The following is a 27123-nucleotide window of genomic DNA, read 5'->3' on the forward strand; positions in this document are numbered from 1 at the left end:
ACCCTTCAAATTCATCCTCGCTGTCATCGCTTTCTTCGACAATCGGTTCCGCTACCAGCTGTATCCCACCAATTGTAGTCGGCTCTTTATATGAATACAGCTCCATGAATTGTATCTGCTGCTGATTCTTGCTCACTTGTAGCAAATGTTGCGGTTCGCCCTCTTGAACCACAACCACATCACGGCTGATCTGGATCACGCTTCACTGGATCAAACACTCGATACCCCTTGGTACCATCGGCATATCCCACAAAAATGGTCCTACAGGATTTCAGGTCGAATTTCTTCCTTCTTTGCTTCGAAATATGGACAAGTGCTAGCGAGCCGAAAATCCTAAGATGCCGCAAATCTGGTTTCTTACCGCACCATGCTTCTTCTGGTGCCATCGCTAGTGATTTTGAAGGGCTTCTATTGATGAGGTATGCTGCCGTTCAACCCGCTTCAGCCCAAAATTCTTTCGGCAAACACGAATCGTTCAGCATGTTACTTGCTTTTTCGATGAGTGTCCGGTTCATTCTCTCCGCCACACCATTTGCTCGGGGTTGTACGGACAAGTTTTCTCGTGGAACACTCCATCTTGTGCCATACTGCTCTTGAACAATTTATTCACGTACTCGGTGCCGTTGTCCGTTCGGAGGACCTTCAATTTCCTACCTGTCTGGCGTTCTGCCATTGACTTGAATTTTTCATATGCTCCAAACGCTTCATTCTTCCGTTCCAGGAAATATACGAAAATAACTCGCCACATAACGATCATTTGTCTATAGGATCTATTACAAAAATACGCTATAACAATACTACTTTAGTTTTTGGTAAAACAGGGGAGAATCATGTCTCCCAAAGGGTCAAGTCTCCCCACCTTCCTCTACTGTATAAAGTTTGAATTAAAAAAAATGAAATCGACAGGTCTCCTGCTTGCATGACTGTATACCAATTTACAAATTGTGACGTAAAACACCTTCAATTAGCCACTGGTGAAATGCAGCGAGCAGCGAGTTAAATAGCTCGCGAAGTTTCAGAGCGATCATTTTTCCAAGATCCGTAATTTTATTTCCGCCATGAACAAAGCATCATCCGATGGATACATAAAGCTTTATCAAAAAAAAACCTTGGTCAATAGTTTCAAAATAGTTGAAAATAGTGACTTTTTGCGATAAAAAGTGACATGAGGTCGAAAAAAGAGACTTTTTAGTAACTAGCCTAACAAAAGTGACCAAGTCACTAAAAAGTTACCCGCTACCAGGCCTGCTCTGGGGTACTTATTTTTGCTATCATCATTATGCAAAACATACATGACTTACAATATAATTTGAAAAAAAATGTCTACTATTCTCCGACGTTTCTGCACAAAATGTTGCGCTTAAACGTTAGCTCAAAATCCTTACATTAAAATATTTTCCAGTGATGGTTAACTTCAAAACTTGTTCACTGACAAACAGTTGTCACTACACAAACGAAAGAAAAAATATACACCCAACTAGAGTCCTATAAGAAGAGTAACGTCATGTGTTACGTTTGACAGGTCTCCTGCTCGTTTGGAACGCGCATTTATATGGAAATGACAGACGATTCTGTTCCAATTCTGACACTTGACGACACTGTTATTATAGTCACTGTACACCCAACCACACAGATAGAAAAATACATTGAAATTCACGCTAAAAATCATGCACATAAATGGAACGCCATTATCAGATTAATTTCACATGGCATATAGCTGTAAATCGTACATATTTTGTGATAGAAAAAACATACACCCGAGATTTTTGGACACAATGCATAATATAATCTAAGCTTTCCATCGATGTATTATTATTTAAAATCAGTGGTTGCCAACCAGATAGACAAATAGTTTTCAAACATAAATCCATGGTGGAATAATGACAGTTTTGGTGAGACAAAATTTGACAAAATCAGTCTCAGCGAGAATAACTCATTAGGCATTTGGAAGATTATTACACATGCTATTCACATTTGAACTATATTTTCTAAAGAACATTACAAGACTATATGTGCCAAGTTGTACGGTATTTCATAGTGTATGATGCAATGAGTACCCTAAACTATGAGTCAACAGTGAAAAAATAAGCACCTGCCACAAAAGAATGAAGCCAACTGCTGCATCAGTTCTTCAGTGGAAAAATGCTGCTTCATAGTGGTTTTACGGTAGCTTCTGGTTCAGCTCGTTTTTCCCCAGTCCATGTAAAATATGCGGTTCGAGCATCTTCCACAATTTTGTTTCACTTCCCACATCTTTTTTTACGTTGACACGGTTATAGAAGATGCAAGTCGGGGAAGTTTTACAGAATGCACCAGTAAAACTTTTAAGCTTGCACCATTTAATTTGAATAGGGAAAAATTGATTTAGTCAGTTGTTTCGGATGTGCATTTTTTTTAAATTATTAAAATTATATCTTTTCAGTCCTTTGCTCCTTTTTTTATTTATGTGAGTTAGGAAGGTTGCACAAATTGGTTTTACAATATTTCTTGTATCTTTAATCTGACAGATGTCGTTAATCTGACAGAACCTAGATGAGCCCTTTTAACGAGAAGTCGCCATCAATGTGTGATAGTGGAGTGTCTAGCAAGGTGCTTGAGAAGGTCCTTGTTTTGAGCTATGATGGTTACATTTGATTTCTTCACGCGCGGTTAATGGTTGGAGGCCGTGTTTAACTAATTTTCCAATATACTTCCATTACTTTCCAATTGAAACGTCATTCCTAGCTTTTTCTTTCGATTGTTGTTGGTGCATTCAATCTTGCGTTAAAATTTTCAAAGTGAAAAAATTACATCGAATTGCGAGCAGAAAAAGCGAATCCGTTCGGTAAATTTTTCAGAAGCAGATGCTTCGAAAGAAAATAATGTAGCGTCCCGAGCAAAGCTTGAGAGCAAATCGATAACTAATTTTGTTGTTGTGAAATCGCCTAATTTTGATAACTCAAGGTGATATCCTTTTGGTCGTTTTAACGGTTAAAAGATCAAAATCTACAGCAGAAAAATCTTACTGTGACATCAAATCGAAAACTATTCCTGCTATCGATGAGAGCAAATCGAAAACTGATTTTGATATTGGTTCCGATAACAAAATAAGTACACAGTTTGATGTCAGATTATACAATTTAGAAACCAACAGCAAACTGAGATCAAAATATGTAATCAGTCATGATGATTCATATTTGAAAACAAATTATGATTTCAATTTGATATCTATATCAAAATATGTTCTCTATATGCTGTCTGTATGTTTTCAGACTTTGCTCGGGAAGGCCACCGGAGGTGGTGGAGGTCCTGACGAATGGCGTACAAAATCAGAGGTGATGGCAGAACTTCGCGATGTGATTGCGCTGTCTGTAGATGGACTTCCTTCCTTGTGGGATGACGATGACGACGGCCGAGGTGAAGATCTAAATACGGGCGCTGATCAGCACATTGAAGACAAGGTGTTTCGCGAAGTTAATACGAGCGATGCATTTGTGGTGGAATATTTGGAAGATGAGCATATCAGTGGAGAACAGGAAGCCGTATCTAACGTAACCCCTGAGAAGTCGCTGGTTGTTCCATATGTTGATGACCAAGGTGCAATCGTCGGACCGATCCGAATTTCGATTGGACTAGAAAAGTGGGAAAACTACAGCCCTGCGATGTTGAGGAAGCCCACGAGCGAAGTTTTAAAAACACGCAAGAAGCGCCAAGTCTCACGACAAGTGACGACGGTTGAGTCGGAACTTAAAAAAAAGTTGTTGGATCGTGACCATGAGATGATGGAAGAGCTCCATCGTCGTGAAGTTCAGAAAAGGAAAGTATAGCTTGAAACGGAGCATATTATATTCAAGACCAACAAAATGAAGCTTCAAACACAGCAGCTGCGTTACCAGCACATGCGAGAAGAACATGCTGTGCGTATGAAGCTTTTAGGAGTCACAAATTATCAAAGCCCAGGAAACCAGAATAATGGTTATGGATCAGAGAGTAAATGAAACTATTATATGTCTATTACAATTCCACTTGTAAAATAAATGAATGAAGTTAGAAAATGAGTTGCATAAACTTCTTATTCTGAATTTCTATTCTCGATGTAATGCTGCATTTTTATGATTTGAATATTTAACATTGTAAAACGTTTTCATTAAATTAGCATACAACCGATGTAATTTCTGAGCATAAGAGCCTTCAGCGCATCATTCTTATTTTTCTTCTCCTATACAATCCCACTGAAACTAAAGTCGCTTCTCAATCTTTTTGACGTAGAACTACGTCTGTCTTTTCTATATTGGGGTATACTTTACGATTGCAAAAAATCGAAAAACGTCACGAAAATATGATAGACTTTGACTGTTAATATCTCAGCCGTTTCTCGGTTGATTTTCAATTTTCTTGGACCATTCGATTAAGGAAGAGTCAACGCTTCATACCCAGTGTACACTGAAGTCGCTTTTTACGCGATTATTTTTACTGGAATCGCTTTTTATACGATTTTTTTTCACTCGAATCTTGGGATTTCCGTGGTTCATTCAGACATATTTTGGGATTTTCGCGGTTTTTCACGTTGTTTTAATTTACGCGGTCCATATCCTCCGCGTAAAAACCGACTTCAGTGTGTTACAATATTTATGTATGACAATATTTACTTTTGAAAACTTGCTAGCAGCTTAGCATTCGGTTTCGTTGAATCAGTGAATCGCGTACGTGCATCGCAATTCGCAGGCTTTTTCTCCCATAGCACTACATTCCAACTGAAACTTGGCCTGCTTTTCAACTTAGTTATCTATTAGCATCTCTTTAGTTATAAATTGAAAGCTTTGCATGAGTATGCGACAAAGTCAATGGAAACACTACGCCCAGAGTGTTGAGAATGTTTCCCTCGAAAACATCCTAGATCAAATCAAGAATCTATTTCGCAATCTCTAGATTCTGCGCCTTTGTTCGCAAGGCTAACTGGAAACTTCAAGCCAGCATAGACGTCAAATTAATGCAACTTCCAAGGCTTTTAGCTGGTGCAGTTCGTTTCTGCTAACTTACACGCGCGTTTTCTCTCGAAAGCTTGGGGGCGTTTGATGGCAACTTCTTGCTTACGTCTATTGATGGCAGTAGAGGGGCTCAGAATCTTCTTCGCTGCTGCAGTGGATGCGTTCTGTGAAACTTCGGCTCGTTTTTGCTGATGCCTAGGTGTCTACCGGAGTAAACGCATAGTCCGACGTAACTCACGTGAAGCAATAATAATTTCTTTACTGCGTCTGCTCTGACTTACTCCATAGGATGAGCACCAAACGCCGTTGACAGCCCAGTCTCCACGATGGGATTTTCTGTAATGAGCCACCGGGAATTTAGACTGACTTAGTGGCAGGCGCTTAGTCTCTGTTCCAGTTAACGTTGTTAATGTCCATGTGATTTGTCGACATTTTATCAATTTGGACGAGAGCTAAAACATGCTCAAAGCATCCCATGAATTGTAGAGATTCAACTGTTATAAATTTGAATCGTGCCAGTGGTTTTTGAAATTTTGAAAAATTCGTACTGGAAGATGGATTTCCGAGATTTAACGTGGAGAGTAGACTGGCCCAGGAAACAAAAAGTTCAGTCCAATCAAAGTTAATTGCCTATTTCCGGGGATTAGGCCACCCGATTTGGACGTTAATTTATTAACAAAAAGTTGTCGAATTCCACGGGGCGCCCCCCAGGATTGTGTCTTTGGGTGAGGAAATCAATCTCTCAAAAGTAGCGTGTTTATAGTTCTTATACTACGTATCATATGATTGTGTCAATCCATATTTTGAAAGCATTTCTTTCTGTAGCTTTGAATAGTAATTTGGGGGATTTTTCTGCTATTTCCAGAAAATCAATTAGAAGATTCCAGAAAGGCAAAATCTTGAGTTTTCAAGAAGAGGTAACAAAAATTTAAATGAGAAAAAAATTGGAATTCTTTCGGATGGATAAAACTCCACAGGCGTCTTGGCGAAATAAGCTCTTTATCAGCCTCCAATGCTTGTTGGGTAAGCTCATATGTCTTTCTAATCGCATTAAAGTTTTTCTGGAATCTGACGACAGAAAATTCATCACTCACACTCAACCTCCTGTGAAATGATGGTTCTGAGACGAACCAATGCGCCTTTCCAATCACATGCAAAATCAGAATTTTGAAAGAAAATTTCTTTTGTCTACTCTGACATCAACGTCAGATGATTTGCCATGCATGGAGAAAAAACTTCTGCAGCGTCGCCAAGCGATTATGATTTGCACTTTGAAGTATGTTCGTTTCGGCTCAACCTCCTCTAGTGTATCTGAGAAAAACCGATTTGTTTTCAATAATGTTCCTTTCCAATTACAAACAGAAAAAAATCTGAATTTTGAAAGGAAATATCACTTGACTGCTACTGACGCTAGGGATCCTATAATGAGAGATATGCAAATACTTTTCCAGACGATTTAGCAACGCTGTTACTTTGGTTAGCAATCTCTCAAAAGTTCAGCTCAATCGCTTGTTGCATAAGCTGGCGCAATTTCCAAAAACGGCTGTTGGTATGCTACAGAACGATTTCACAGAACAATGTATGATGATAAAATTAACTTTTATATAGTTTTCGGCTGATACGATTCTATCAATAAATCCAAAAATACACAATTCAGCTCCTAATAAATTAGCCGAAAGCTAAGTAAAAGTTCATTTAGTCATCGTACAACGTTCTGTGAAATTGTTCTGTAGCATACCAACTGCCCTTTTTGCAAATCTGAGCTCAATCGAGCAATCAGAACCAATTTCCAGATCGAATAAGTGACGGAGGTGTATTTTCTTATACATTTTGACTGAAATCCCCATACAAACTTCAAATCAATTGCGCCAGCTTATGCAACAAGCGATTGAGCTGAAATTTTGAGAGATTGATTTTCTCATCCAAGACACAACCCTGGGGGGTGCCCCGTGGAATTCGACAATTTTTTTTCTCCCCATACTAAGCTGGCCAGTCTAGTGGAGACGCTTTATCAGTCAAACGATAATTATTGGAATTTTTATTTGATAACTTCTCAGGTGTGAAAAGTAGGCGAGTTTTCATTGGCGATAATTTTTCAAATTTTGGAATCGATTGGAAATAAACACGAAATTATCATTTTAATGTAAACCTAAACCTATCTAATATCAATTTAATGTCAACAATGAAGTTCAATCGGATGTTTGGCATTGTGTTTAGGTGTTATAAGTGTTATAGGAAAATTGGTTTAAAAGTAGCATTTACCAATATTTCTAATCAAGAAACAATTATCGATCAATTCTTACTCTCTAGCGAGTTTTTATTAATTGATAATTTGGATATGTGAACGCTTGAGAGTGTTATTCATCCTCGATTATTTGACAATTCAATTTTTTGTTTGTTTTTGTCTTCCTTTTCAAATGATGGTCTAAAAATTATATACATAACCAGGGTTCGTAATGCTCACTCAACCTCAGGAGCACAGGATAAACAACGAAAGCAGCTATTCATCCTGGGCTTGACAAAGGCTTGCTTTGGTCTCATCGCACAGAAAAGTCGAAAACCTGTACATTACATACAGGGGCCGTCCAGAAACCACGTGGTCATATATGGGGGAGGGGGTTTGCAAAATGACCACGATAAGCCACATGGGGAGGGGGTGTTGCTCTCGAACCACGTGGTATTTTTTTATACGAAAAGTTTTTGGTGATTAACAATAGCGGTGTAAAAAATACAAAACATTAACGCAAAGCGCATCTTAGAACCGATGCCCAAGTAGCGTCTTTTCAACTCAGCGTTGAAAAGACGTAGGTGTGCATCGAAAATAACCGGTAACGCAGGTTCGGTCGCAACGTCGATGCGTATCTGCGTTATTTGACCATCTTAGTCTTAGCCCATTCCCATAAAAAAAGATAAACGAAAAAACAGGTTGCGATTCAGTCTCAATTTCCACAAAAAAAATTGGAAAGGAAAAATGGGAAAATATAAAGAAAAAATCCGCCGCGCCACAGCCGCAGATGGTTTTTGGCATCACGCCGCTGACACTTTTGCATTAGCGGACTGCAGCTACAATTTTGAAAAATGTTCATGTTTTTACAATAATCCAAGAAAAAAACTTCAAAAGAATTTCTTGTGGATATTCAGGAAAAATCCAGTAAAAAAATTGCCTGTAAAAACTTTGACTTTACTTCATACAATCCTGATAAAGTGCTGGCATTCCGAATGATTTTTGAACAATTCTCTGTGAAAAATTTTGCTTGGAAATTTTGCTACAAATTGTTAATGAAAAAAAAACAAAACAACTCCAGCGTAAATTCCGAAAAAAAATTCAACAATAATAAATTAGCACTTTTGAGAGCAAAAACTGCAATTGTAAAATAAGAATTTTACATAAAGAAATCAAAATGTTCCACGAAAAAAATTCAAAATTTTCATGAATAAATCAATATTAGCAATAAACAATTACAAAAATTTTCACAAAATAAATATTTTTATCTACACATAATCTCTATATAATAAAAATGAGTTGAGATTTCCTTCTTGACGATTTAACTCGCAAACCGGTTGACCGATTTGCAAGATTTTCCCCTAATTGATTCGTTTTGGGATCCGCAATGTTTGTATATACAAAAAGTTAGTGAATTTAACGGGGAAATGTAAAAAGTCATTAAAATACAATTTTTGGTCAGCTGTTGAGGAAAAGAAAACAAACGCACGGAAATTGATCTAGAGTGCGGTGCTGCAAATAGTTCATTGTGACATTTGCAACACCTGGGCAATGCTGGGTTTCTTTCGCATCAATAAAGAGCAATAAAAAATAAGCAAATAAGAAAGAAAAGCAACCAAATTGATAAAAATTTTCCATGAACTTCAAACGCTTTTAAAGAAGGGTTAATCCACAGAGAAACAGACGTCTCACTTAGAACAAAATGCAATCAAAATCATCGTCACGAAAACATTGTCCCCCAATGCTAAAATCCCGGTGGGTGGCCAAGCGGCAACCAGATGGCGGTAGTGTGCAAACGTCAAACACAAGCAAAATCGATGAAAGCGCCATCGGTGGCCGATTGACCACCTACAAAAGATAAATAAACCGTTAAAAATGTGTACGATGGAACATATGTTGAGTGAGACGTCTGTTTCTCTGTGGTTAATCTATGGAAAAATGCTTAATTTTATTGCTTTTTATATTCTTTGATAGAAAATTTCCTTTTTTCAATGCTCATTATTGATTTTTTCATGGAAAGGTTTTAATTTTGGTTAAAAAATATTTATTTTGTAGAAAATTTTGTAATATTTTTTCTAATATTGATTTATTTATGGAAATTTTGTATTCTTTCCATGGAACATTTTGATTTCTTTATTGAAAATAATTCTTTTATTATAGCAACTTTTGTTTTTAAAAGTGCTAATTTATTTTTGTTATGTGGAAAATTCTCAATTATTTATGTAAATTTTGCATTATTTGTAGAAAATTTGATATTTTTTTATTGCTAATTCCATGATTTCTTTATTGGAAATTTCCTAATTGTTATAGAATTTTTTTTAAAAATTTTTAGGCTGAGTTTTCATTTTAGTCGATATTGTATCTTAGAACATCGACTCATGGAAGGTCTTGAAAGTAATAAATGAAATCGCATTGGCTCAATGGACCTGCTTGGATGCTTAGCGATGCACGAATACATCGTTCAGGACTTGGTTGATCGGTCGTTTCAAAACTCCATAATATCATGTCTTAGGACATTTTGTTTCTTGTCATGATTTTGATACTTTCGAGGATATGTACTTCAGAGCAGTTTGGCCTATGACACCCGAAAAAAGTACGACTTTTTAGTTCTTTCTATACTAGTTTTGGCAAGATCGAGTGGAAACCCCTAAATATGTACGTTAAATCCATGTAAAAAAATCGTCCTGAGAGGGTTAAATACCAAAATATAACAATAAATTCTAGAATACCAAAAGGAACCCAAAGATATTAAAGACTGTAGATTTAAAATGAAAACTTGCATTTTAAGCCAAAACTGTATAATTCAGGCAAAGGAATATAAAGGACATTGTGTTACGGTTCTGATTAGAATCATAGAATCTTGGCATAATGAAGAGAGTTTTGATATTCTGAATAAAACTTGTATGCCCTTAGAAAAACCTTCAGTTCAGTTCAGATGCTTCGCTGAGGTTAATATATCTTAAGAATTTCCAGTACCTCCAGAGCTACGGAATATCCTAACTACTCTTAGGGATATTCAGTGTTGAACTTAATAATTATTTTAAAAAAATCACCAATAAAGAAATAAAAAAAAAATAAAAAATATAGGGATATTTTGGAATATTTCTAAACCATTACAAATTTTTATAACATATTCGCGAGTCCACATTTTTTTGTTTCCTCCTGATGCATCGAAGGTGTGCGAGTTCTAGATATACTAATACCTGATACACATTACAACTTGATAACATAATCAAAATGTTCGAATTCATGAAAATTTATAATTTTCATGCTGGGTTTAGTTTGATTTTGAATCAGTTAAAATTGTCCATCTTCAAAATTGATCGGATTAACCATATGTTTTAGTTATATAAGGTTTTTTTTAAATTACTTAAAAAAACCACGTGGTCAAAGGTGGGGGAGGGGGGGGTCTGCCAAATGACCACGATAAGCCACATGGGGGGAGGGGGGGTTAAAAATCTTCAAAAATATGACCACGTGGTTTCTGGATGGCCCCCAGGTACGTAGTTCAACGTCACCTTTGCGTGCAACCTGAATGGGCTGCACCTTTGAGTTTTTGTTAAATATTTTGGCACATGTTTCGAAATGAACAAATTGATATGAAATTTGCGAAAAAGAATCCACGTGACTTTGAGGGACCTGAACCCTCAACCTCCTACTTCCTTCCTAATGTTCTACAAGCATTTTCACAGTTGAGTCTGTAAAGGCCGGTAGAACTAATTGACCAAGGCCAGTCCCGAAACCCCGGAATTCGTTATTCTGTAAGGAGATGATTGTCTATGAATGACGAGAAATAAGCCTAGTTAAATGACCAGTGGTTAGTTACCTATTAGAAATTCATTGGAAATATTGTTGTGTGACACGCTTAAGACTTATGAAGGGAACTGGGAACCAACAATTCTACTGATAAACTTTACGAAGTGTACGCAAATTTTGTTTTGGTGTAGTTCTTGGCTTTTTCATTTGGTAATAATAACTTTCGAAACAAACCAAATGAGAAATTTATGTAAGGTACACCGGGGCAAGTTGAAATACGAGGTAAGTTGAAACGGAAGCTGTAATTTAGATAGGAAATTACCGAATGCTCTGGTTATTTTTTCAACAAACTACTCCCCTCAACGCACCTTCTGACTGTCATTCCCGGAAGATTGCAGCTTTCAAAAGCAATCCCTGCCATTGTTTATTTTTCGCCCTTTGCAAAATCCAAACCAACTATTTGACGTGGCAATGAAACAGGTCTCAAAACGATGTTTGGAAGATTTTTTTCATCAAATTTTCACGGTAGGTAATCTTTCAATGTTGAATGACCTTAAAAATAATGAAAAATTGATGAAAGACCCGTTTTAATTTTTGTATTTTGGTTGTTTGATATTGCTCCGCATATTCAACTTATCGGGGCAAATAGAAATGCGTGGTGCGGGGTAAGATGAAACAACGATTCAAAACGTCACCCTTGCAATTGAAAGTATTTTTTTTTTTTTTCAGAATTTAACATGGTCCGAAATCAGGGATTCGACTTTTCATTTCAATGAGACCAAAGCAAGCGTTTTTCGGGCCAATGGAAAGTTTTGTTTGTTATTTGTTCCACATAAGCTACTACAACTTGCATTTATGATGCCACGAAAAGACTCGAATATGAAAGAAAAAGAGCAAATGAAAGTTTAGCGGCAATCGAAGTGAGCGAAAAATTGTTGTCACTCTTTAGGCTGTTTTTCTTTCCCGAAAAGCGATTTCTCCCCGAAAACTTTCGTGAGGGAAAATCATATGCTCCTGAGATTGAGTGAGTATTATGAACCCTGTCCGAAATACATATATTCAAAAAACATAAATTTCTAAAAACATGCAAACTAACATACAACATGAAAACAAATTTTCGCCCATTCCGTCATGTATGCAACCCTCCTACAATCTCCACTAGAATGGAAAGGGGTTATGTTTAAACTGCAGATTTCCCAGTCAACCACAGATCGTATATGAAAATAAATATTTGATCGCATATATTGAAGTTTTTTTATCGCACTCGTATATGATTAGTTATAAAGATAGCATGAAGAATATTTACGATTGTGTAAAAAAAATCGTAAAACGATATAAACTGTTAATCCGGTTAGTCTAATTGAATCACAAATATCATCCACATACGTGTTGTCGTGAAAATCGTATACTTATGTGCGTTGTACGTATAGAGTTTCTAGCTTCTACGCGTTGGCCAAGCCCACTGTATCTGAGGGATAACATTAATTTCATTTTTACATACTTCATCATCATCATACTTCACTCTATTCGATGTCAATAAATTCCATTTTGTAAATGCTGTGATTGGGTTCCTTTCCATGAATGCTGCTGATTTGTACTTCGTACCAATGCCAACCATATGACAACTAAACTTTAACCAATTGAAAATAACTCTGAGGTAAACTCGGCAAAAGAAAACATCACTGATATTGACATTTCATCATCGTTTATATGTGGAGAGAATCGTTAGGAACGCTGCGGAATCGTTTTATGCATGGACATTATCGGACCAGTTACAAATAGTTTCCATATACGATTCAAGCAACATTTGTAAGTACAACAACATGGACCTCGAATCGTATAAATGTTGTAGGAATCGTATATTGTAATATTGTAGTCAACACAAGAGTTATATCTAGATTATGATTGTCAAAAAGTTGCTGCTTTTCAACAGTTGCTTTAAAGCACAATAGTAGAGTAATAGCCAATAGCCAAAGCTCAAATGTTCGAGACATGGTTGTTAACATTTTTTTTTTAATATTTACTAGATTGTAATAATGCTTACGAAAACTCAGGAAAGTCGTTGTTGAGTACGTATATGGCCTCCACTTTAGTAGGTATATAGCGATTCAGTGCATTATATAAAAGTTATCTTGTTTGTATATGATAAGTTATATCAAAAGATATACGTATCAAAATGTTGACTGGGTTGAGATTCTTAATCTACTGAGCACTGACACTCAGAAAATAAAACATAGAGCAAGATGAATACAGTACTAGGTGCTCCAATCTGCCAAGTTTGTGGAAAAGAGAAGGCGGGGGTGAAAAATTCATTTTCAGTGCAAAACGAAAACAAACCGGCTGGCTCTCCCATACTAAAATCCAAGATGGCTGAATCGTGAATTTAGCAGATTGGAACACTTAGTGGTGTATTCATCTTGACATAGAGTATATAAACATTTCGTTAATTCCACCTTCCACTTCCCCAGCTGCCTATTTATCCAATCGAAGAGTTTATGAGAGATATGATGGCTGGTTAGTTAATTCGGTTGTGGCTTCTTTATAAATGCACATTAATCAAGTGCACAATATACAAGTGAACCAAATAATAAACCAATTTTACAACCTCGTACTTCTTGAATCTCACTGAGTGCATACATTTTGTAATTAATACGGCAAAATCAGCTTATGCCTGAATATAACACAGTGTTTCAACTTGCCCCGTTACGCGGGGCAAGTTGAAACGATGCATATAAAAAAATAATTTAAATGTACAAAATATTTATAAAAAAGTTTGTCAAAGTTGCTTATTTTTTATGTATAATTTTTGGCCCGAACTAGCAAACACCGCAAACGGATTCAAAATATATAAGAGGGTGATTTTTTTACAGCACTTCGAATTTCAACTTTGAAAAAACCGTTTCAACTTACCCCGGTGTACCTTACATTATAATGGGTTTAAAGTGGAGAAAAATATTTTCGAACTAAATGTTTACGAACACAACCTGTTGTGCTTCTCTCCATGTTGGGGCAATCTGGAAAAAAATAGCCGCGGCCATCATTTCTTCAAAACCTTCGATTTCTTCAGGTGGTTCAGGTTCAGATTCCTTCACATCAATTGCTATGTTATGCAATATCGCACATGCTACAATAATTAGTTGAACTGTAGATATTTCAACACGCATGCCCAAAGATAATATTGTAAATCTACGCTTCAGCACGCACTTCAGCATGTACAATCAATCGCATCAATGCTGTAGAAATCGCGACTTGCAGCGAGTGATTGACTTTGGGTGCTTGGCATCTGAATGCAGCGTTGACGTTGTTCAGCATATGCAAACGAAACACGCTGAATAATGCGGAAAACAGACGAAACACATACGCCTTCAAAATCGACAATCGCTATCTGCATAGATCCCAGTGTATGAAACCGAAGTGTTATCAATAGCTGCACCATCGGGTGAATGTGCCGTGATTTATATGTTAGATATTCAATAAGATTAAATAAAATACTATGAAATCTGTGTTCATATAGTACGGAAACTCACCTTGTTTCATCATTAGCATTAGCATTGAGCAATTCGCACAAATTCGTAGGTGGTACAAGCCAAGACTATTGTATGAGAGTAGCATCACTTTCATCCGTTACCACAGATATTGGTTTGGGACTAATCACTATCTCTTAGATGGAAGCAATGCACTCTCCAAAAGTCGAGATCTGTCCTGGCCACGTCCTTGCGAATGCTGAGGAAGGGGAAAGATGGTTAGTTGGACACCTACTTTCGAAAGATGCAGAGAACTTTACCTCCTGGTGAACAGACGCTCGACGGTGAACAGACGCTTATCACTCTAACTGATGTCAGAAGGACAACAGTACCCAGGCACTATACGCACTACGCAACCCTTAGCGGGCTTTTTTTTTGTCATCGATCGACCCGTGGAAGCGTGAGATAGGAACTTGTGGGGACCAGAGCTATGTTGGGCGCTCTTTCCTTGATGTCAACCCACCATTTTTTAGCCCACGTTACGGTTTATTATTTAATTTCCTGTAGTTGAAACAACATTTTCCAAATATTTTAATATTTGTTCGGTTACGTTTCAAGCAGATGAGAGATGACAAAATTTGTTTTATAAGCTGCAAGTTTTTGCGGTTTTCAGGATAGAATAAGATAAGATAAGTAAGAGATTTATTATACTATAATAGTAAACAAAATGTGTTATTTGAGTAACGCTATGTATCTCCGAGCAAATAGTATTTCGGCCATAACTTTCTAGATAATAGGCCAATTTTTAATTGAAAACAATGGAACAGGATTATGCGTTGAATGCAATTTGTAGCAGTTCAATTAAGGATAAGCGATTTTTACGAAAAGTATTTTGACCATAACTTTTCAGTCTGACCCAGCCAATTTTCAATATGAAATCTGTTACGGGTAAGTGCCTAAAAAGTGGGGCTTTTAGTTTAAAAAATTGTGGAGGCATCCAAATCAGTCATTACGTAACTTATTTTGTAAACAAACAGTATTTATTTGATTCCGTAGGATTCAAGCGTTTTTCTACAGAGCTAATTCCCTAACCTGATAGAGGAAAGACTATTCCGTCGGATAAATACCATGATTTTGTTTGTTTACAAAATAAGTTACGCCCAAACCGCACATCAGTCCCGATTTTCAAAACATCACATACTTCCTCAAGACACATACATTTTTTGTCTGATTTAGGTGCGGTGTCTTTTGGGTAAGTTTTACGAAATAAATTATTCTGCGTGTAGTTTGATAAAAAATCCTCGAATAAAATCTGAAATCGTAAATGAAAGTTGATTTGTTAAATACGTTCATGTGAATTAATATTCAGTTGATGGAATTGAATGCAATGTAGCATTATGAAACATTGTTTTGACTGTTGAGTAAGCTCCATCAACTGCAAATATTTCCCTTGAAATAAGAAATTAAATGCTTACTTTTCAGTCTCTTAAACCTAATTAAGTTGCTATTTGAGAATTCATTTGTTTAATATATATTTATTTATGAGAACTAATTTCATTTCATACGAGTTTCCCTCTCCTTGCTCCTTCTACCGGCATAACGGTTGACACATGGCGTCTACTGCAGCTTGACCTTCTTGGATGTGTACAGCGTGGCATTTTGCACCGCCTGCTAGATGTGTTGCTGTGATTCTTCGAATCAGCAGAGGGCCCGAAGCACTGTGACATGTGGAAGATTCGTTTTCTGAAAGTCATTTCTTGCACCAGTGCTCGTGAGTGCAGGCGCAGAAAAAAAAATGGTGGAAAACAGTCCTTGAACCTAGCCACGTTTATTCAAGGCAAATTGGATTGAAATCGTAGCCCGTGGGTTTGTTCTTCGAAGCAACATGAAGATCAGTTTAATGGAAAGTGCCAAGCGCCGTTGATAAAACACGCGTTTCATTCATTCATTCCAGACAGCCTTCGTGCGTCTCGTTCATAAATTCCACTCGTACTGGAATCCTTTGTCAGGCGGCAAACGACACCATTAGTGTTCTGGTATTGCGTAAGCGGAAACTTTTGATGGACAGTAAAAGGGGCCTAAAGCAAGCAGACAAATGATCAGTCAAAAACGGTCTGAGGGTGCCTATGCTAGAGAATACTGGGGCACAGGTGCTCTCACATGTAGTTTTTTGTCTGGCTTCTATTCTTGTGTAGAGTTGCATGCTGACTCATATGAATTGAAGGATTCAAATTCTGGATTTTCGACCTTATTCCTAATTGTATTTGCAAATCACATGAATTCATAATACGTCTCAATTTGTAGCCATACTACTTAGAATTTATTTAAATTAAATGCGTAGCGTGAAGTACAACAGTTTTCCCACAGTTCCTTATTTGAGAAAATGAGCCTACCATTTCCTTCTGATATTCATCAGAAAGTGAAAAGGGTTTAGTCTCCATCAAAAACTTAATGCCAAAGCTCACTGCTGAACACTTAAATACTTAGCACCAGAATCAGCTTAAGAGGATAATTTATGCTGTCTGCAAAGAATTTGCAAAATTCAAATTAAAGTTTAATATGTGGGCCGGTAATCTATGATAATGCACATACTGCTGGATTATCGATTGATGCAATTCATCTGTAATATCGCAGAATGTAGTAAAAGTGAATAAAACTTTTTATTCGCCGAGTTCGATAATGAGCCTTCAAATTTGTTTAACGAAATCCATCGTAACGGAAACTTTTGCTTTTAGTTACTCCCGTTCATCGAACGATGACGATGCGACAAATCTGAAAGCAAAATAAACTCAACTTGTTTGAGTTGTGCTCAATTTGTTTGATGCTTGCCACGTCATAAGCTGCTTATACGGAGCTTTTGAGTGCTAAAAAACAGAATCGTGAGATCGAAACATGATGGATGGGGTTGACACTCAGCTCAAATATCGCAGCTGCTGGTACCATCACGGTGACTCGACTACTTCATATTTTCCATAGCCAACTATTACCAGTGATAACGATGAAAAATCATATTTATAGAAATGAATCAGCGTCAATCCAAAAGCTTGGATGGAACCACAAAAAAACATTTTACATATTTCTTGCGAATCAGTAGATAACATATATTATTTATTGGATTTTGCTTTGCGGTAAAACAAACCGTTCCGATATCACCCTCGAATTGGTCACCCGTATTGGATTTCAGAAACTTTGTAGAACTAGCAAAACTGAACCACTAAAATTGTTGAAAAATAATTCAAATCGAGTTGGAAATATTTCTGAACGTGTAATGAAAAAAAAACAAGTGTTGTTTCCGAGTGGAAAAATGACACCAATCAACGCGGCAATTTGGAGAGAAATTGACTTCCAAATTATCTGCTGGTGGTAACGATGTGAACGAGAAAAAATGCGGCATATTTCAATTCAACAGCATACCGCTGTTCCTTCTCTCCGATTTCCGGTGTGGAGTATCAGTGCCGGAAGCCATTATTTACGAGTAATGAGTTTTGAGTTTTCAGCGTGATAGACTTTTTTTTTGTCGAACATCGTACTTTTCATTCAAAATTGCTTGGTGTAGAAGTAGAAGAAAAATTAACACAATATACCAAAGTTGGAGCGCAATATTGTGCGCTGGGGAAATAAATCTTAGTCCAATGAGAACTTATCAATAACTCAAACCATTATTATGACCACGAAATTCAGAGCCAAGATTATTACACAATGATATGAAAATTTACTAATAGAACATGATAACTTAATGTGTCTAATTGTAGTCTATATTTCAAATTCATTTACAGATTCAAAACTAATACATGGATTATAAATCCCGATAAATCGTCAACAAAACACATTAAAGGTAAGTTTGAATACAATACGATTCATGCTTCATTGCTGCACCACTTGAATCGTTCAAGAACTACTTGTCTTTGTCGCTTAAGGATGTTGAAAGGCGGAAAACGGAATTGCTTCAGTAATATGAATAACATTTTCATTTTATTTTAATTTTTAAACAAACTTCAATGGTTATGCTTATACTCTGATGAAATGAATTTTAACCTGTATCGCAAAGCTGCAGTCAGCCTATTCTTGTCTCTCGACCCGACCCAAGTAACTGGAGTGTATTCTTGCATACATATTCCTGCAATGTAAGGCATAGATATTATTAACTTAAAGGTGTAAAACTATCTTCCTAGTTTTTGAAACTTAATGTAATTCAATCCTAGAGGCACCTGTTCCGGAGCTATCCTATCACACAAATTTAGTGTACAAGTGAAACATGATTAATCAAAATATGAAGATCTATAGGTATCGACCCATCTGTTTTATGTCATTCCTATCCTTCCTATGGAGGAGGCGAATGGTTGGACCCTCATAAATAATTAATAACTCGTAGAAGGGGAGCCGTCGTTCTTTCCCAAAAACCCATTGACCAAGTAACTTGACGGTGCAATATTTGCTTGGTTTTTTGTTCACCTTTTTTCGGTACTCTGAATAGCGATGGACTATTTGCGCCGAACATAAAGCGTATAAAGTTTACGGAGATGACGGCAAAATTATATTAAAATTACCCTGCTGCTCAATCCCTCGTTTGGACGTCACAGACACGTAGCACAGGTTCATGGGTGCTCGGGAAGATTTTTTCCCACTTGTTTAAAAAAGCTCAAAATAACGTTAATGCTATGACGTCGTTTACAGCAATGAGTATTTGATGGAGCATCACCCTAATTTGAAAGGCAACGGGTTTGAAACGTTATTTATATCAATGGAGCACAACCATATCCACATTACAAACAAATTTTCCGCAGAGTACACACGAAGAAAAAAAATATCCCGGGAAAGGTCATGAATGATCCACATTTAGTACTGACACATCAGTAGCCACTAGCACCATTCTGTTCAGTTTGAACCATTCAGACGCACATGTCGGTTGCACCACCGCCAGATCAAACACAGTTCACGATTGAATCTAATATTCACACCTTAATGGAGTACGAAATTTCGGGAGCGCTATTTTTATTAAGTAATTAGATTTTGCGTCAACGTTTTTCTTTGCTGATTGCCGACAACATTAGATGGATGTACATATTAAAGTGAGTGCCCGCCCACGTATTAGTGCAGGTACAAAATAAAACAATTGAAAAATACGAGTTTGCTTGTCCACAGCTACTTCCTTTCACAGTTATTAAGCACAGCATTCTAAATGTTTTACATATTTATTTTACATATTTGTACAGTAGTGATCAGTGTCTCTCTTCAATTGAAAAATTCTATTCTGTCAATTGAGATACATGTCATTCAAATGACTGGTGGTCTGAAAAATGAGAAATTCCGAGGAAAACATTTTTCTTATTGCTGATTTCAAACGCATCACAGCATCACAGAATCCAAAACTGAATTCACTCGCGTTTTCAAGGACACACCACTCAATACGGAGGCAGTGGACAGCTTTTGTTTATATTATTTCAGCTTTGCTGCGTCGCAGCATGCGTGGAATAATAAAAATGACAATTGTGCGATGCTTTCATATTGAGTGAATTTTGTTTTGGATTCCGAGATGCTTGTCCTTAAGATCTTAGTGTTGCAACGAGATATACTAAGGCTAAGTTCACATGCGGGTCAAAAAGCTCCAATTGACATTGAATTCTTGCGGCACCGGTTTTAACAAAATCCACAATGTGTGGTTCTTCCAACACTCCCTTAACCGTTGTGTGGCCGGCAGGGTACCCGGGTACCCATGAAACTAAAATGTTTATATCTCTTGAAATTTACAACCAATTTCAACAATTTTGGGCTTATTCGATTTATAATTTTCTCTTCTATCAAGATGCTATCAGGATGAACCGATCCGGTCAATTAGATTTCTGGAAAATCCGGATTTCCAGGAACATGTCCTGCATAAATGATACTGATCGTGGATTTCGGTAGCTAATCAGCAATATGGGCATCAATTTTTTTGAAATTTCATCAGTAGATTGATTTTTATTGATTTGGGTCCATCAGAAGTGCAGACTTTCGATTGACTATTCCAGAACAGGTTCCATAGGTGGCCATGAACATTGTTCAATGGAACATCAACAATATGGGTATCAAACTTCTTGAAATTAACTCTTGGTCATGTCCTTCATGATCCTAGGCTCACCAGACAAGTTATCTCCGGAGTGGCCATTCTAGAAGTGGATCCCCGGGTTCCGGGATTGGCCAAAAATATTTCTCATTGGAACCCCAACAATATGGGTATCAAACTTCTTGAAATTGTACAAATGTTTATTTCGGATCTATTTGGGTTAATCAAACAAGTTGACTCCGGATTGCCAATTCTCCGGAATAGGTTCCTCGAGGAGCCAAGAGTGTTCAAAAACATTTTCAAAGCCGCATTTTTATTAAATTATTTTTTCTAGCAATATGAGTGCAAAATCAATGCAAGGACCACTTATTGATGCCGGGTGACCAGCAGGAGACCCACCATAAGATTCCGGACACTCGGAGATATGATCGATTCCAGACAGATTCTTCTAGACAGATGTGATTTTTCATAAACCGTTTGTTTTAACATTGTCACATCAAAACCAATACATGCACTACTCTTCGATCCTAGGTGGCCTCCTTCTGATACTACGAAAGTTTATTCTAGAAATTATCATCTTTTTTTTTATAAACAATCCGTTGTAAATGTCCAGGACCACTAATTGACTCCAGGTGGACACTAAGTTATCCTTGGGAAGCTCCGGATCATCCGGAGCAGTGGTTAGTTCTTGAAATTCGTCATTTGTTGTGACAGCAAAATTAAAGCAAGGGCTACATGGTGGTCCACAGCAGTGGTCAATTATTGCAGTTTGTTTCAAAAACTTTCGAAAATAGTTTGTAATTAAGCAGTATAGAAGCAGAGTCTTTGCTCGCGCTTAGAATCATAGGGGCATAACTGTATTGATCCAATTCTCTTCATCGATTTTATATTTGCTTCAGGTGGAAGATGCCATCATCCTTCATTACAAGCATGAACCTTCGGCAAACTACCGCAATTCACTGATTGTATAACATTTCACCGAAAACTATTTCGCGGAATTCATTTTAGCGGTTGAACATTTCGCGGAATAACATTTTGCGGTTTGTAACTTTTCGCGGTACGACATTTGGCGGTTTGTACCTTTTCGCCGAATGACTTTTGGCGGAATGTACCATTTTGCGGAATGCACCATTTCGCGGAATATTGATAATAGTAGCTTAGTGTTCATTCAGTACGTCCACAATTATTACCTGCTTACCTGCTAAGCCGAGTTACATGCATAAGGAAGTCTTCCCAAAATATGTAGAAGTAGTTTTCAAAATTTCCATTGCCTCTTACAAATCCTTTATTACATCTGGTAGACGGGCCAGATATAATGAAGGGATTATCTCCTCTCTTTACTTTGTTACGGATAGACGTTTTTATGAATATTCATTTATTTCTTCCTTTCACTTAATACCGAAAAATGGTAGCGTCTGCCAGTTTTGAACTGGGCAGACGCTACCATTTAAAGAAGGCATTACTTATTCCTTCCCCTTATACCGGGTACATTTGTTCTTTTCAAGAAGGTGTTTTCAACTCCTTTCGCCTTATACTGAGCGGATTCACCCATTTAAAGAAGGCGTTACCCCTCCCTTTGCATTATACCGGCAGACGCGTTCTTTTGAAGAAAGCATTATCAACTCTTTTCGCCTTATACCGGACAGATGCATTCACTTAAAGAAAGCATTACCCCTCCTTTCGCCTTATACTGGGCAGACGCATCTATTCAAAGAAAGCATTATCAACTCTTTTCACCTTTAACTTGGCAGATGCATCCATTTAAAGGAGGCGTTACCCCTCCCTTCGCCTGACACTGGACAGACGCGTTCTTTTAAAGAAGGCATTACCCCTCCCTTCACCTTATACCGGGTAGACGCATTCTTTTGAAGAAAGCATTATAAACTACTTTCCCCTTATACCGGGCAGATGCATCCATTTAAAGAAGGCGCTACCCCTCTCTTCGCCTTATACCGCCGGATGGGTAACCTTTCGCCTTATACCGGACAGACCTATCTATTCAAAGAATGCATTATCAACTTTTTTCGCCTTATACCGGGCTGGTGCATCCATTTAACCTTTTGTCTGTGCTCTGGGGTCAATATGACCCCAGGCCACTTTGAGTGGGTGCCATTTTTTTAGTTTTCAACCGATTCTCCTAATTTTTGGTAGTTTGGTAAAACTCGCCGAGATCTGTCTCTTAGGTGCAAATTCGCTTGAAAAATCTTGAAAATTTGCGCTACAGTGTACTTTTTTCAAAAAACTTACGTTGTCTGTGCTCTGGGGTCAAATTGACCCCAAATTGAAATTGCTATAACTTTTTTAATGTTTGGCCAATTTTGGATTTTTGGGGCTGTTTCGGAAGATAATTTAATCATCTTTCAGGTCGTTACCGTTATATATAGATTGACTAAAGGTGGGCGGGTACATCGCGGGGAGGGATTTTCGTAAAAAAGGTTGCAAAAACAGTGATTTTTCATGCTTGTTTTACTTATATCTGAAAATCCTACCCATTTTGAACTGCACCTTTTCAAAAAGGTTATGCAGGAAGGCGTATCCTTTGACATAAGGCATTGATTAGTTTAGAGCTTGGTCGCTAGGTGGCGGTATATTTGAATTCGTTATTTTAGACTACTCAAGTAATTCCGATATATGGAATTCTCCTCAGTGTAAATATTCTTATCGCACAAATTTGAAATTTGTAAAGATGACGTCTTTAACAAAGTTCGTCTGGTGGGAATGGACTGTCATGTGACGAAATAAATAATGAAGAAATTTACAAATAGGCGGCGCTAGTGTACTTGCAATATTCTTGCATATTTGAAATATTGCTATAGCTTGAGATTTCTCATACCTTCAACCAAGTTGTATTCGGCAACATTGGGGGGGAAATGCTTATCTAATCTTCCGGTCAATGTCATCATATAGTGCATATACTCCTGTATATATACGATTGTGATGCATCACCAGTGCTACGATGTGCACGTATTACCTGGCAATCTAACTGCATTGATTGTCTGCCTTTTCAGAATTCCCAATAATATTCCGTTTAAATATCACAAATGATGGTTAATTGTTTGTGCTAAGGGAAAGAAAAGTGCAGTGGGTATCGGCCAAGTTCCCCCTGGCGGTGCTAAAATGATAAGCGAGAACAATACCTAATTTCATTTAAATCTTTTAGTATCATTAGTGATTAGCACACGTTATTATTTTATGTGGGGGCACGCATGGAACATATTTTTCAACGCGTGTGTCAGGCGGCTGACCCATGCTCGACCAAAATAGTAAAATTTAGCTAGAATATTTTAATTTTGTTTGATTATTTTTATTTTATTTTTATTTTGCCATCAAATGATTAGGAGCTTATTTTCAGCATCACATAACGCAAGAGAGGGTAAAACTCTGCGTTGCATAGAAAAGTTTAGGAGGTCCCAGATTCGGTGCATTGTTGCACTGTCGTGTGGGGCATGGTTGTCCCGTGTCGTTTATGGCGATGTCGTTCCCGCATCTATGACGCCTTTGCTTGAACAAATCATTTTATGAAATGGCGGGACTGGTCATAATTCATTCTAGTTTTCAAATATTTTGGTAGATACTTCTTAAGGCTGTCAAGGCGGTGGGAGGGACATTGTCTATGAGTGGCAGAAGCGACTGTGCTCTGGGCGGCAGCATGGTGAAAGCAGTTTCGGGATAGTTAGGATTCAGTTTTCATACTTAAGAGAATATCTAGAATAATATTATATTTTGATGAGCCAACCTCCATTTTTTAATCACGAGCTTTATTTAGTAGCATAGGTTATCAGTACTCGTAATATACTTAATTCGGTGGGCACGCTTGGAACACATTTTTAACTCAAGTTCGATCAAAAGTGTAAAATTTAATTGATTAATTCTAATTCAGTTTAATTATTTTAATCTTTCTACGTCAAATGGTTAGGTATTTGTTCCCCCACCCCTCCTGCTCCCTCCTTTTCTATTTTATGTTTCCAAACTTAAACCAACGTGATCATGCTAATTCCAAACTGCACGTACCTATATCATATCAATCTACATAGCTTCTTCGACAATCATCAGAAAACGGATTTCAATCATTTCCCTTCTACCATAAGTATAAATCATCTGAAAAGTTTCTAAGCTATAACAAACTCTATCGTTGCGATCCCGAACTGTCTGAACATCTATCATGTACATAAACACAACCGTTTCTATCTCTACAAACAATTCTCTAATAAATAGGTTCCATAGCAGTCGCTAGAGCCGGAAGCGGTCAACAAGCCGCTCCACATTCTCCTCCTCTATCTTCTATTCTCTCACAAGTTTACTACCCTGAAACTGAACTGTTTCGGACCCCTTATGGGTCTGAAGCAGAGGACGGGACGCTCGAGCCTACCAGTCAGTGGATGGAAAGGTCCGTTGTGATAAAGGGTCTATCACAAGCCTCGGATAACCTGGAATAAGTTTTCCACGAGTCGAGTTCACATTGATTTCATGAGTTATATAAATTAATCGTCACGTTGAAAATTTAAGCCAGCAGTGTAAACGTATTGCCTAATGTCATACAACGTAGATTGACCACGGCCCGGGGATACGTTGAGTATAACAATAATAACAAGCTTGAGATTTCTCATACCTACAACCAAGTTGTATTCGGCAACATTGTTCAGGATGTCCAGGAGTACAAAGCGGTGCTCATTATAATGAGCACTTCTTGCAAGATGCGGCGCTAGTGAGCTGTTATATTTGAGTATATTGTTGCATGTGAGATCTGATGTATTTTGGTTTGTAGTATTTTTGGCAATTATGAATGTTGTGGTAGAGTTCATCAAAAGTTTTCTTTGCATTCAACCTGCTCCAGCGATGCTGCAAATAATAGAATGTGTTCACAGAATATGTTTCAGGTCATCCAAGAAAACCCTGGAACTAAGGCCTTTGGGTCTACATGCGTAACCAAAGATTAGCCAATTTGCCGCCCATTTATAAAATTCCCAATTATTACTTCCGTCACTAGACAGTCCATTCCCACTAAATGACCTTTGATCAAGACGCCATTTTAACAAATTTTCAATTTGTACGGTAAGAATATTTACACTGAGGAGAGTTCTATATATCAGAATATCTTGAGTAGTCTAAAATAATGAATTCAAATATACCGCCACCTGGCGGCCAAGTTCTAAACTTATCAACGCCTCATGCCGCAGCACACGCCTTCCTGCGTAACCTTTTTAAAAAAGGTGCAGTTAAAAATGGGTAGGATTTTCGGATTTAAGTAAAACAATCATGAAAAATCACTGTTTTTGTACCCTTGTTCACTAAAACACCTCCCCGCAATGTACCCGCCAATATAGCCGCCCAATAGTCAATCTTTAGTTACGACCTGAAAGATGATTAGATTATCTTTCGAAACAGCCCCAAAAATCCAAAATCGGCCAAACAATAAAAAAGTTATAGCAATTTCAATTTGGGGTCAATTTGACCCCAGAGCACAGACAACGTAAGTTTTTTTGAGCACAGACAGAAGGTTAAAGAAGGCGTTACTCCTCCTTTCGCCTTATACCGGGCAGATGCATCCACTTAAAGAAAGCATTGCCCCTCCCTTCGCCTCATACCAAGCAGATGCGTTCATTTAAAGTAGACGTTACTCTTACCGTCGCCTGACACTGGACAGACGCGTTCTTTTTTAGAAGGCATTATCAACTCCTTTCGCCTTATACCAAGCAGATGCATTCATTTAAAGTAGTCGTTACTCTTCCCTTCGCCTTATACCGGGCAGACGCGTTCTTTTAAAGAAGAAATTATCAACTCAATTTGCCTTATACGGGGCAGACTAGAGATGGTCGGGTTTCGGGTTTTGAAACCCGAAACTCGAATCGAACCCGTACCCGACGAGTTTGAGTCGGATTCAAGTTTGAAAATTAGTACAATATCGGGTTCGGGTCGGGTACGGGTTTAAGAAATAAAATACTGAATATTATTTTATTCAGTTTTGTTAATTGTGTTCGTTGTTTGGGCTTACATTTTTTTTTTCGATTTAAAAAGAACCAGTAAATATCTAGTTTGAATTTTCCTGGCAAAACTTTCGTGCGGGCTTGAATAATTAAATTATGTCGGGTTCGGGTTAAGTACAAGTTTACGAATACCAAACTTCTCGGGTACTCAAGTGAAAACTATTCCGGGTTCGGGTCGGGTCCGAGTTTGAAGGATATTTACAAATCGGGTTCGGGTTTGCAAAATATGAAACCCGACTATCTCTAGTGCAGACGCATCTATTCAAAGTAGGCATAACCTTTATACTGGACAGATGCGTTAATCCATAAAAGGGACTACCTTCTTTCGTTTCTTTATACCGAGCAAACATGTCCATTTCAAGAAGGCATTGTTTTCTCACTTTGTGTTATATCGACCGGATGCGGTCATTCAAAGAAAGAATTATCATCTTTCATTATTTAAATTAAATTTTATATTATAAATAAATTTTATATTATAAATTTTATTTTAAATTTAAATTCAAAAGAATTGCATGTAATTAAGCAGAAATCGGTAAATATTTCAATGATAATTATTCTAACTGAATTCCGCGAAATGACTTTCGGTGAAAAGGTACATTCCGCGAAATGTCTTTCGGAAAAAAGGTGCATTCCGCGAAATGTGTTTCGGAGAGTTGATACATTCCGCGAAATGTCGTACCGCGAA

The 27123-nt window shown here is 37.4% G+C and overlaps 1 protein-coding gene across 2 annotated transcripts in view; it reads left to right on the plus strand.

Moving 5' to 3' along the window:
- LOC134220742 (tyramine receptor 1) overlaps window positions 1-27123 on the plus strand; it is a 171774-nt gene that overhangs the window by 76121 nt on the left and 68530 nt on the right. For both annotated transcript variants that reach the window (XM_062699842.1, XM_062699841.1), the window contains exon 2: window positions 18188-18246. The gene's annotated coding sequence lies outside the window, so the exon portion shown is untranslated. The remainder of the gene's footprint in view (window positions 1-18187; window positions 18247-27123) is intronic.

This window comes from Armigeres subalbatus, chromosome 3, assembly GCF_024139115.2.
Source record: "Armigeres subalbatus isolate Guangzhou_Male chromosome 3, GZ_Asu_2, whole genome shotgun sequence".
Lineage (NCBI taxonomy): Eukaryota > Metazoa > Arthropoda > Insecta > Diptera > Culicidae > Armigeres > Armigeres subalbatus.